Genomic DNA, 10187 nt, shown 5'->3' with positions numbered 1-10187 from the left:
GGATTTGTGCGGCACATTCTGCCCAAGGATCTACGGTTGGGAGACATGACCAAGCGCTCACGGCCCAGGGACAGCAGATACAGGAGATACTACTGACGGTACGTGCTATTTCGGATCAATTTCACCCTGTTCCACCTGTGTCTGTCCCTGAACCCGTTGTTGAACCCAATGCATTTCCGAGCGCCGTAAGCTTTCAACCCCCAGAGAGGTTTGATGGCTCTTCGGACGCTTGCCAGGGTTTTTTAATGCAGTGCAGCGTTTACATGAAGTATCACCCCCTTTTACACTCTGACAGTGAGAGAATTCATTTTTTAATCTCACTTCTCACCGGTAAAGCACGGCAATGGGCCACCGCATTATGGACGGCCGATAGCCCCTTTCTCACTTCTTATGATCAGTTTTGCCACCAGATTGCCGTGGTTTTTGATCACCCAGCAGCTGGTAGGGATGTTGGCAGTCGCCTCATGTTTCTTAAACAGGCGTCACGCACTGCCGCAGACTACGCACTTGATTTCCGCACCCTTGCCGCGGGTAGCGGGTGGAGCGACCCCGCTTTGTTAACTGTCTACCGCCTGGGTTTGAACAGCCAGCTACAGATGGAGCTAGCCTGTCGAGGAGAGTCACTGTTGCTGGAGAATTATATTCAGCTCTCCATCACAGTAGATAATCTACTACGTGACCGCGCTTTTCGCAGTCCCTCAGTCGTCCAAGAGCATTCAGTGGGCTCCAACTCGTCTAAACCCCCAACTCTCGAAAGCTCTTCCAAATCTGAACCCATGCAGCTTGGTCGCGCTCCATTAACACCGGCAGAGCGCACTAGACATTTGACACAGAGCCTCTGTCTGTACTGTGGCAAACCGGGTCATCGTATTGCCTCATGCCTGGTCTGGCCCCAGCCTTCTCCCTCCAGAAACCAGGTGAGAACATCCGTCATTCTCAGCATTACCCAGAAACAAGTCTGCCTCCCTGTGGTTTTGATTTTTAACAATGTCTCCTTTTCTACCCCAGCCCTAGTTGATTCCGGGGCAGCAGGGAATTTTTTGGACGATGGCTTGGTCGAAAGACTAGGTATCCCACTCAGTCCGGTCGTGCCACCTCTCAAAGTTAATTCTTTGGATGGGGCACCCCTCGGATCGGGTTTTATTTCCTTCAGAACCATGCCATTGTCCCTCCAAGTAGGCTTGTTCCACAAGGAACGCATTCAGTTTTTTATTGTTCAGTCGCCCAGGGACCCAGTAGTTTTGGGTCACCCCTGGTTGTCGCTTCACAACCCCCACATTTCGTGGCGCACGAGGGAGCTGTTGCGTTGGACTGATCATTGTCTGTCCCACTGTATCTCCCTTCCTGTCTTCTCAACCTCCGTGGAGAGCCCCGAGGGGAAATCTCCGGTCTCCATTCCCCCGGAGTATTCCTCTTACGCTGATGTTTTCGAGAAAGCCCAGGTTAATCTTCCACTACATCGTAGTGTCGACTGCGCCATCGATCTCCTTCCAGGGGTCCCGCTCCCGAAGAGCAGAGCATACCCATTAACACTGCCTGAAACCAAGGCGATGGAGGACTACATCGACGAGGTGCTTACTCTCGGCATAATACGACCGTCCACCTCTCCAGTAGCGTCGGGCTTCTTCTTCGTAGACAAGAAGGATGGCGGGCTTCGCCCCTGCATCGATTACCGTGCCTTGAATAAAGCTACGGTGAAGTTCGCCTACCCCTTGCCTCTCATCCAGCCGGCCCTTGAGCAAGTCAGTAAGGCCAAGGTCTTCACAAAGCTTGACCTCTGGAGCGCATACAACCTCGTACGCATTCATAAGGGGGACGAGTGGAAGACTGCGTTCATTACCACCAGGGGGCACTACGAATATCTGGTGATGCCATACGGCCTCGCTAACTCCCCCTCGGTGTTTCAGTCATTTATGAACGAGATCTTCTGAGACATGCTGGACCAATTCCTCGTCATCTACATAGACGATCTTTTAATTTACTCCTCCACACTCTCGGAACACACCAACCATGTCTCGAGGGTGTTACAGAGATTGAGAGAGCATGACCTGTTCGTTAAAGTGGAGAAGTGCGCCTTTCACTGTTCCTCCGTCTCCTTTCTGGGTTACGTCCTGTCTGCAGGAACCATGGAGATGGAGACCCACAAGGTTGCCGCAGTCCTGTCCTGGCCGGAACCGAGGACGCTGAAGGAGCTCCAAGGGTTTCTAGGTTTTGCCAACTACTACAGGCGCTTTATCCGAAACTTCGGTAAGATCACCGCACCCCTCACTTCTCTGACACGAGGTAACCCGAAGTCCCTCACATGGAGCGCACCCGCTCAGCAAGCCTTCCAAGCTCTTAAGGACGCCTTTACCACTTCCCCTGTTCTCCAACAACCCGATCCCACTCTCCCATTCGTGGTAGAGGTGGACGCCTCTGAGATGGGGGTGGGAGCTGTACTCTCACAACCACACGGGACTCCCACTAAGCTATACCCTTGTGCCTTTTACTCCCACAAACTGTCCTCCCCCGAACAAAACTACAACGTCGGGAATAGAGAGTTGCTGGCTATTAAGCTAGCCCTCGAGGAATGGCGTCATTGGTTGGAGGGCTCTAAGTTCCGTTCGTGGTCTTCACCGACCACAAGAACCTAGAGTACCTTCGCTCGGCCAAGAGGTTGAACCCCAGACAAGCCAGGTGGGCCTTGTTCTTCACCCGTTTCAACTTCTCGGTCACTTTTCGCCCAGGCTCCCAAAACATCAAGGCTTACGCCCTATCTCGTCTCTTCAGCTACGGCTCTGAACCCCAGGGGCCGGAGACGATTCTCCCTACATCGGCGTCGTAGCACCCGTTAGGTGGGAATTGACGGAGGCCATCCTACAGGCTCAAGGTAACGAGCCTGCGCCTCCTCAAACCCCCCCCCAACAAGATGTACGTACCCACCATTATTCGCCCTCAGCTCATGCAGTGGGTCCACACCTCCCTTTGTTCCGGCCACCTGGGTATCACCCGTTCCACTGAGCTTCTCGCAAGGACATTTTGGTGGCCTTCACTCAAGGACGACGTCCATGACTATGTCCTCTCCTGTCCAGTCTGTGCCCAGTCCAAAACTCCTCGTCTCCTTCCCGCTGGGCTCCTCCAACCATTGCCTATACCCGATCGGCCATGGTCCCACATCGCTATGGACTTCATCACCGACCTACCTCCCTCCGACGGTCGGACAGAGATCCTTGTGGTGATAGACAGGTTTTCCAAGATGTGCCGCTTGATTCCCCTACCGGGACTACCCAACACTACCCAACTGGCCGACCTTATGATCAACCACGTCTTCCGGAACTTCGGCATCCCCGAGGAGATTACATCAGATCGAGGGACCCAATTCACTTCTCGCTTCTGGCGAGCCTTCAGCGACAGACTAGGCATCCAACTTAACTTCTCCTCGGGATACCACCCCCAAACCAATGGCCAGACTGAGAGCCTTAATCAGGAGATAGGTAAATACCTGAGGGCCTACTGTGCCCAGAACCAGGGTACCTGGCAGACCTACCTCCCTTGGGCCGAATACGCCCAAAACAGCCTGGTCAGCTCTTCGACTCGTCTCACCCCTTTCCAATGCGTCCTGGGCTATCAGCCACCCCTTTTTCCTTGGGAGGCCGATCCCAGTGACGTCCCAGCGGTGGATGCCTGGGCCCAGAAGTGTACCCAGATCTGGAGAGCCACCCATGACCGTCTACAACGCTCCACCCAGACCCAGAAATCGAAGGCAGACCGCCGGCGCCGACTTACCCCTATGTTCCATCCGGGCCAGCGGGTGTGGTTGTCGACCCGAGACATCTGTCTTCGTCTACCCTCCAAGAAGCTAAGCCCTAAGTACGTCGGCCCTTTTAAAATTATTCAGAGTTAACCCTGTCACGTATAAATTGCTTTTGCCACCTCGCTACAAAATTTGTCCCGTGTTTCATGTGTCCCTCCTCAAGCCCGTGTTTTACAGCCCCATGTTCCCACCCACGGCATCCCAGACACCCCCTCCACCACTCGATGTCGGAGGTCAGCCTGCCTACACGGTCCGGGCATGGTTAGACTCCCGACGTCAGGGTGGCGAGTTGCAGTATCTGGTAGACTGGGAGGGCTACGGACCTGAGGAACAGTCGTGGGTACGGTCAAGGGATGTCTTGGACCAAGCCCTCAAGATGGATTACCATCGCCAGCACCCCAATCGTCCCACACCACTTCCCAGAGGTTGCGCTCCTCGCAACCGAGTGCGGCCGTCCAGAGCTGTCCGTAGCAGAGGGGGGAGTACTGTAACGAACTCAGATCCTCAAGTTCACCCCACCCCCTCTAGCTCTCACGCTCGCTCCCAATCACCAGAATATTAGTTTCACCTGCACGGTTCACTTCCTCTATATATACACTGCCCTTTCTCCCCACACTTGTTGGTTATTGTTTAGTTACCCCTTCGCTTTGCCAGCTCTAGTGTTTCACTAGCTTTCCCCTGTTTCTACTACTCTCGTGTTTGTCTTTGTTATATTCTGATCTCTCGGCTTCGACCTTACGCTTCCCTGTATTACGCTTCTTTGGATTTGCCCATTTGTTATATACTGATTTCCCGGCTTCGACCTTACGCCTCCCTTGACTACGCTTCTCTGGTTTTGCCCCTTTGTACTTTTGCCTTTCTGCCATTAAAGCAGTTTTTTACCCGACATTGTGACTGTCTCTTCTTGTGCGTGTTACACATTCAGTGATAAACAGCATTTTTATGCATGTTTTGGATTGTTATCTGTAAGGTTCCATTTGTTAGCATTAGTTAACTACATTAGTTAACATGAACTAACAATAAACACTACTTTTATATAATACTTGATTAATGTTAATTTCAATATATAATATTTTTAATATATTTCATATTTAAAATATATTTAAATGTTAATATTAGTTAATGTGCAATGAATTAACATGAACTAACAATGAACAGATGTTTTGTAAACTAACATTAACAAAGATTAATAAATGCTGTAACATTCAATATTTTATTTATTATTTAAAGAAGGGAACATTATTGTAAAGTGCTAGCAAAATATATATGGCTATGACAGCCTTGCTCACACATTCTTACATTTCTTTCCACAATACCTTTACTAAACATCTTTAGATCAAGACGAAAGCTGTATGACACTGGTATAGGGTGACCAGACATCTCCGTTTTCCAGGGACAGTCCCGGTTCTTGATGGTCTGTCCCCGAAAATGTCCTAGTTTTTACAGCACGTTCAAAACAGCCTGCAAAGTGAAAACACATGTCAAGAAAGTGTAACCTGTGATTCTAGGTAAGTGCAACTGATGTGTGGTTTACATGTGATCTTATCTGTATCGCAAATGAACAGGATAATGATGGCTCCAAAGATGCCATGGCTGGCCACACCAGGCTCTTGGTTCATTCACTGTCGACTTCTGCATTTGGCTCGCCAATGACCGCCAGGGTCAGGTTCAGATGATCACTCTCTCTCTCAAAAAAAAACAATCAGAGGTATCTTGAGGAGCTCACAGAGTCATGCGACTCAACTCACTCTCTCACAGCTTTCAACCAGTCCTAGATGCTTTCTCGCAACATCTCCACCGGAAGAAAGGAAAAGTGAGTGTTGCTAGAAAATTCACGCCACCCTCTGTCGGAGTAGAGAATTGCACTCCAGTAAACTTGTGTGGGTTACACTCTCCCCTCCAAACTTATGCACATCCCTGTGCATGGCAATGTTCAAACGGTTATCACTGGAGGGGACAGATCAGGGGAATGAGCTGACGCATCACTCTCACGTATGATGTCATACCAGACAGTAGTCAGCCCTTGGAAGAATGACTTCACCACTGTAACTAAGGGGGTTCCCAGTTCAGTGTAGTCAAGCCGCCTAGGTGGCTGACGATTCCTCTCAGATCTTCTGATCGAGTCAACACTATCTGCCTGTTCCTCCATCTCCTTAATCTCCTCTTCTCCTTCATTTTCAAGAACATTTTTCCCATCACATTCTGGCATGTCAGAGAGGACTGGAAGTTGTTCAAGATAGTCCTCATCCGACAAGTCTTTCACAAGGTCGTCATTGTCAGATACGTTTGTCTCTCTTTCCACAGGTTCATTTCCAGGTAGGTCTTTCTTTTCCTCAGGTTCATTCTCAGGTAGGTCTTTCTTTTCCACAGGTTCACTCTCAGGTAGGTTTAGTGTTACTTGGTTGACTGGAGTAAAATCAAGTAGGCTATCCGCACTAGTTGGCACATCATCAGTCACCTTGTTGAGGTTTGTCATCAGATTCTCTTTAGAATGGCTTGGACCATGGTGTCTTGGAACATCTCGTGAGACAATACATCTGGTTTCCTCTGGAACTGGTTCTTTTTGGGACCAGGCAAAAGGAATGATATCATTATCCTCATCTGAGGACTGATCAACTTCTCTTGGGTCACTACGAGTGTTCTGGCATGTCTTGCGGCGCTCGAGTGGTTTAGGTTGTGCACACTCTTCTGTTATTACATGGAGGAACCCACATGGGAGCAAGAGGTCGCGATGCAGCATGCGCCAGGGGCTTTCACCGGTCTCTGGTTTTACTGTATAGACGGGGAGGTCTCCAGCTTTCCTCACTATCACATGGACCGTGGACTCCCATGTATCAGCGAGCTTGTGCTTTCCATGAATACGTACATTCATGACAAGTACTCTGTCTCCAATGTCCAGAGCAGAAGGAGTCACACGCTTGTCGAACCTTGTTTTGTTCTTTTCAGCTACTTTGGCAGCACTCCTTGTAGCTATTTTGTAGCTCTCCTCGAGGTGGGATTTGAGGTGCTTTACGTATTGGGAGTGTGACTTCTGTTGCTCTTCTTTGACAGGTAAGCCGAATGCAAGGTCGACCGGCAGGTCACTTCTGACATCCGAACATTAGCTCATACGGTGTGAACCCAGTCACTTTACTTCTGGTACAATTGTACGCATGGACCAAAGGCTTCACGAAGTCCTTTCAGCGTGACTTATCCTGGTTTTCCAGAGTGCCAAGCATGTCTAACAGAGTGCGGTTAAAACGTTCCACCGGGTTTCCCCTTTGGTGGTACGGAGTTGTTCGAATTTTTTGTATGGCTGCAACTTCACACAGTTCTTTGATTAGCCGCGACTCAAAATCAGGACCTTGGTCGCTGTGCAGTTTCTCTGGAATTCCATAATGGACGATGAAATTGTCCCATAAGCACTTTGCAACCATTTGAGCCTTTTGTTTTGGTGTTGGGATAGCCACTGCGTATTTTGTGAAGTGATCTGTGATCACGAGAATGTCCTTGTAGGTCTGGAAGCTCAGTTCTCACAGCGGGTGGTGGTTTCTCACCACGCTCAATCTGAGAGATGACATGTTTAATGCACTGGTCAGCTCTCTGTTTGTCTCTGAGATCTGCCTCTGATAGATGCGGGAACATGGGAAACCCTCCAAGGTAGAGAGAGCAGCTAACCACCTGTAGCTGGTTGCATCGAGTTTGGCTGAGGTAAGTATATAGGTAAGAGGATTGCTGTCGGTGACTACTGTGAACTGGTTGCCATAGAGGTAGTCACTGAACTTCTCTGTTACAGACCATTTCAGCGCTAAAAACTCCAGCTTGTGAGCTGGATAGTGGGACTCACTACGTGATAACCCTCTGCTTGTGTAGGCGATGACACACAGCTGTCCCTCCTGCTCCTGATATAAGGCCTCTCCGAGGCCGGTGGAACTTGCATCCGTGTGAAGGATGTAAGGAAGTGCAGGATTTGCGAAGGCCAGAACTGTGGACGTTATCAACTTGCCGATTATCATCTCAAATGCCTGTTGGCAGGCGGGAGTCCAGCGGTTCAGAAATGGTTCTTTGGGGTGGTAGTATTGGCCACTCCTTTCCTTGGACTTTGGATGCTTCCCTAGAGGTGGGTAGCCAGATGTTAAGTCGTTCAGGGGTTTTATTATACTTGAGTAGCCTTTGATGAACTTCCTATAATACCCACAGAATCCGAGGAAGGCTTTCAACTCTTTTAGATGCTGAGGGACTGGCCAGGTCTTTAGCGCTGCAATCTTTTCCGGATCGGTCTCCACTCCCTGCTGCAATCCTCCTGGCTGGCTCGCCACTTGTAACCCTTGATTCTAGGTAAGTGCAACTGATAACTAATTTGATTAGCTATGAATTAAAACTGGGCTAATATCAGAAACTCTAGGCACGACTACGGAGCCTGAAGTAGTAAACGGTCAGCAGAGAACAGACAACACAAAACAGGTAAGATTGAGAAATATATTATACAGAATTATAAAACATTTATTCACATTCCCTGCCTACCTACGCCGGCTTCGGCAAGGAAAAGTGAATGTTGCTAGAAAATTTGCGCCACTCTCTGGCGGAGTAGAGAATTGCACTCCAGTAAACTTGTGTGGGTTACAAAAGCCTCTATTGAAGACTACTGGCAACCAGGTTTACCGTGTGCTGTTTATTTTGACCAACAGAGGGGGCTGCTCACTAAAATAGCTTTAAGTAATTTGTCTTCCTTTACTGATCGCTTGTTCATGCCAGTTTTGCCTTTAAGAACTGGATCAGGCAGCAATCAATTGAAAAGAATCATCATCATTATTATCAGCTTCGAGGTGAGGCACATACTAGCTATGTTATAAACAAATTACATTGTTATGTATTATATAAAATAAATGCATTTAAATAAGAATACGACATTAATAACATGGAAAAATAAATTAAATGTATAATAAAGTATCTGCAAAGAACAACAATAAATGTAAGACATCACATTACATTGTGCCTTGCTGGGAAACAAGTGACTGAAAAAAAGCATCATAATGTATAAGAGTTGATCAAAATAAAAGGTATAATTAAGAAAAGCAGGTCCAAAGGATATACCATATGGGATTACTGATAGAAACAGTTAGGTGAAATAGTATAATAATAAGAATTATTATTATCATTATTATACAATATTGAATATATTTGTGTCATGACTACAAAGTGGAAAAAAATACCCAATAATATGCTATACTATGTATAGTACATAATTGTTTCATACAATTTCAGTTGTAATGCTGAGGGAAGGGGTAGTCAAATGAGCTCATTTCTTTTGAAATTCCTTTGCCAGTTTGCCAGAAAGCAAGTTAGTAGCCTACCATCTTACTTTTAGGAAAGTGCCAGGTAAAGGTGAAGGAAAAGGGTTGAAGAGAAGGAATTTTAGAAGAGAGTAAGAGGACTGATGCAAAGCGTATATCCAAGGGCAAGTGTCGCTGTGCTGTGGAGTCAGTTGCAACAGTTTCTTTATTCAATCATTGTTTATATTTGTTTGTTTAGTTCACTTTTATGCCACAATGTTATCTATACAGTGCAGAAAATAATAAACTTATATGTAACAGAAAACAATTAAAAATGATCAACTTTACCTCTGTATCAGAATTTCATTGAGACATTCAACAATGTATGATATACTATAGTTCATGACATTACTCCATTCACTGTGTTAAAAATAGGCTACATAACATCTGATTTGTCACCACTTTTTAATTCATAAATAAGTAGCGTTAAATTGCAATTACATATTTACCACTGAACAAGAAATGTCCCTGTTTTTCATTTCAGAAATCTGGTCAACTTACACTGGTAACAACACTTGAGACACTGTTATCAGTTAGCAGCATGCATTGGTCAAATTTATTTAAAATGTCTTAATTTACAAACTGCCTTTATCATGTGAACTCAGTTTAAAATTGGTTATGTATGTATTGTTTGTAAAACAGTGCTGTAAAATATAAGGGAGTGATAAAACGTTTACTATAGTTACAGCATTCTAATTCCAATTAAATGAATTGTTCAATTATGTTATCCATTAATTAACCATGGATAAGCAGCAGTGCAGCTGAATTCACTCAAAGCACCACAGCAGCAGCTTTATTCAAACAAAGCGTCACTATAACGAAGATAAACTTCCGTTACAATGTTATTATGCCATGCATGCGTTATAACGTATTTATTTATTACTTCAGTTTGTGCCATTCACTCCAAGGCACAAAAACAGCATAACTGAATAAATACAAATTGTGTATGATACAGTAAGGATGCTACTGCGTCACTTAGTTTGATTCAAATAGGATATATGGGTTTGCCAGTTTTGTGCTGAAATGCAGAAAGATGTATATGAGTGTCGGGTGTTTTTTTTTTATATAATTTTATTACAATA

This window comes from Xyrauchen texanus, chromosome 19 (genome assembly GCF_025860055.1).
Source record: "Xyrauchen texanus isolate HMW12.3.18 chromosome 19, RBS_HiC_50CHRs, whole genome shotgun sequence".
NCBI classification, from domain to species: Eukaryota; Metazoa; Chordata; class Actinopteri; order Cypriniformes; family Catostomidae; genus Xyrauchen; species Xyrauchen texanus.
The sequence above is the reverse complement of the archived record's forward strand: the minus strand, read 5'-3'. Positions refer to the sequence as shown.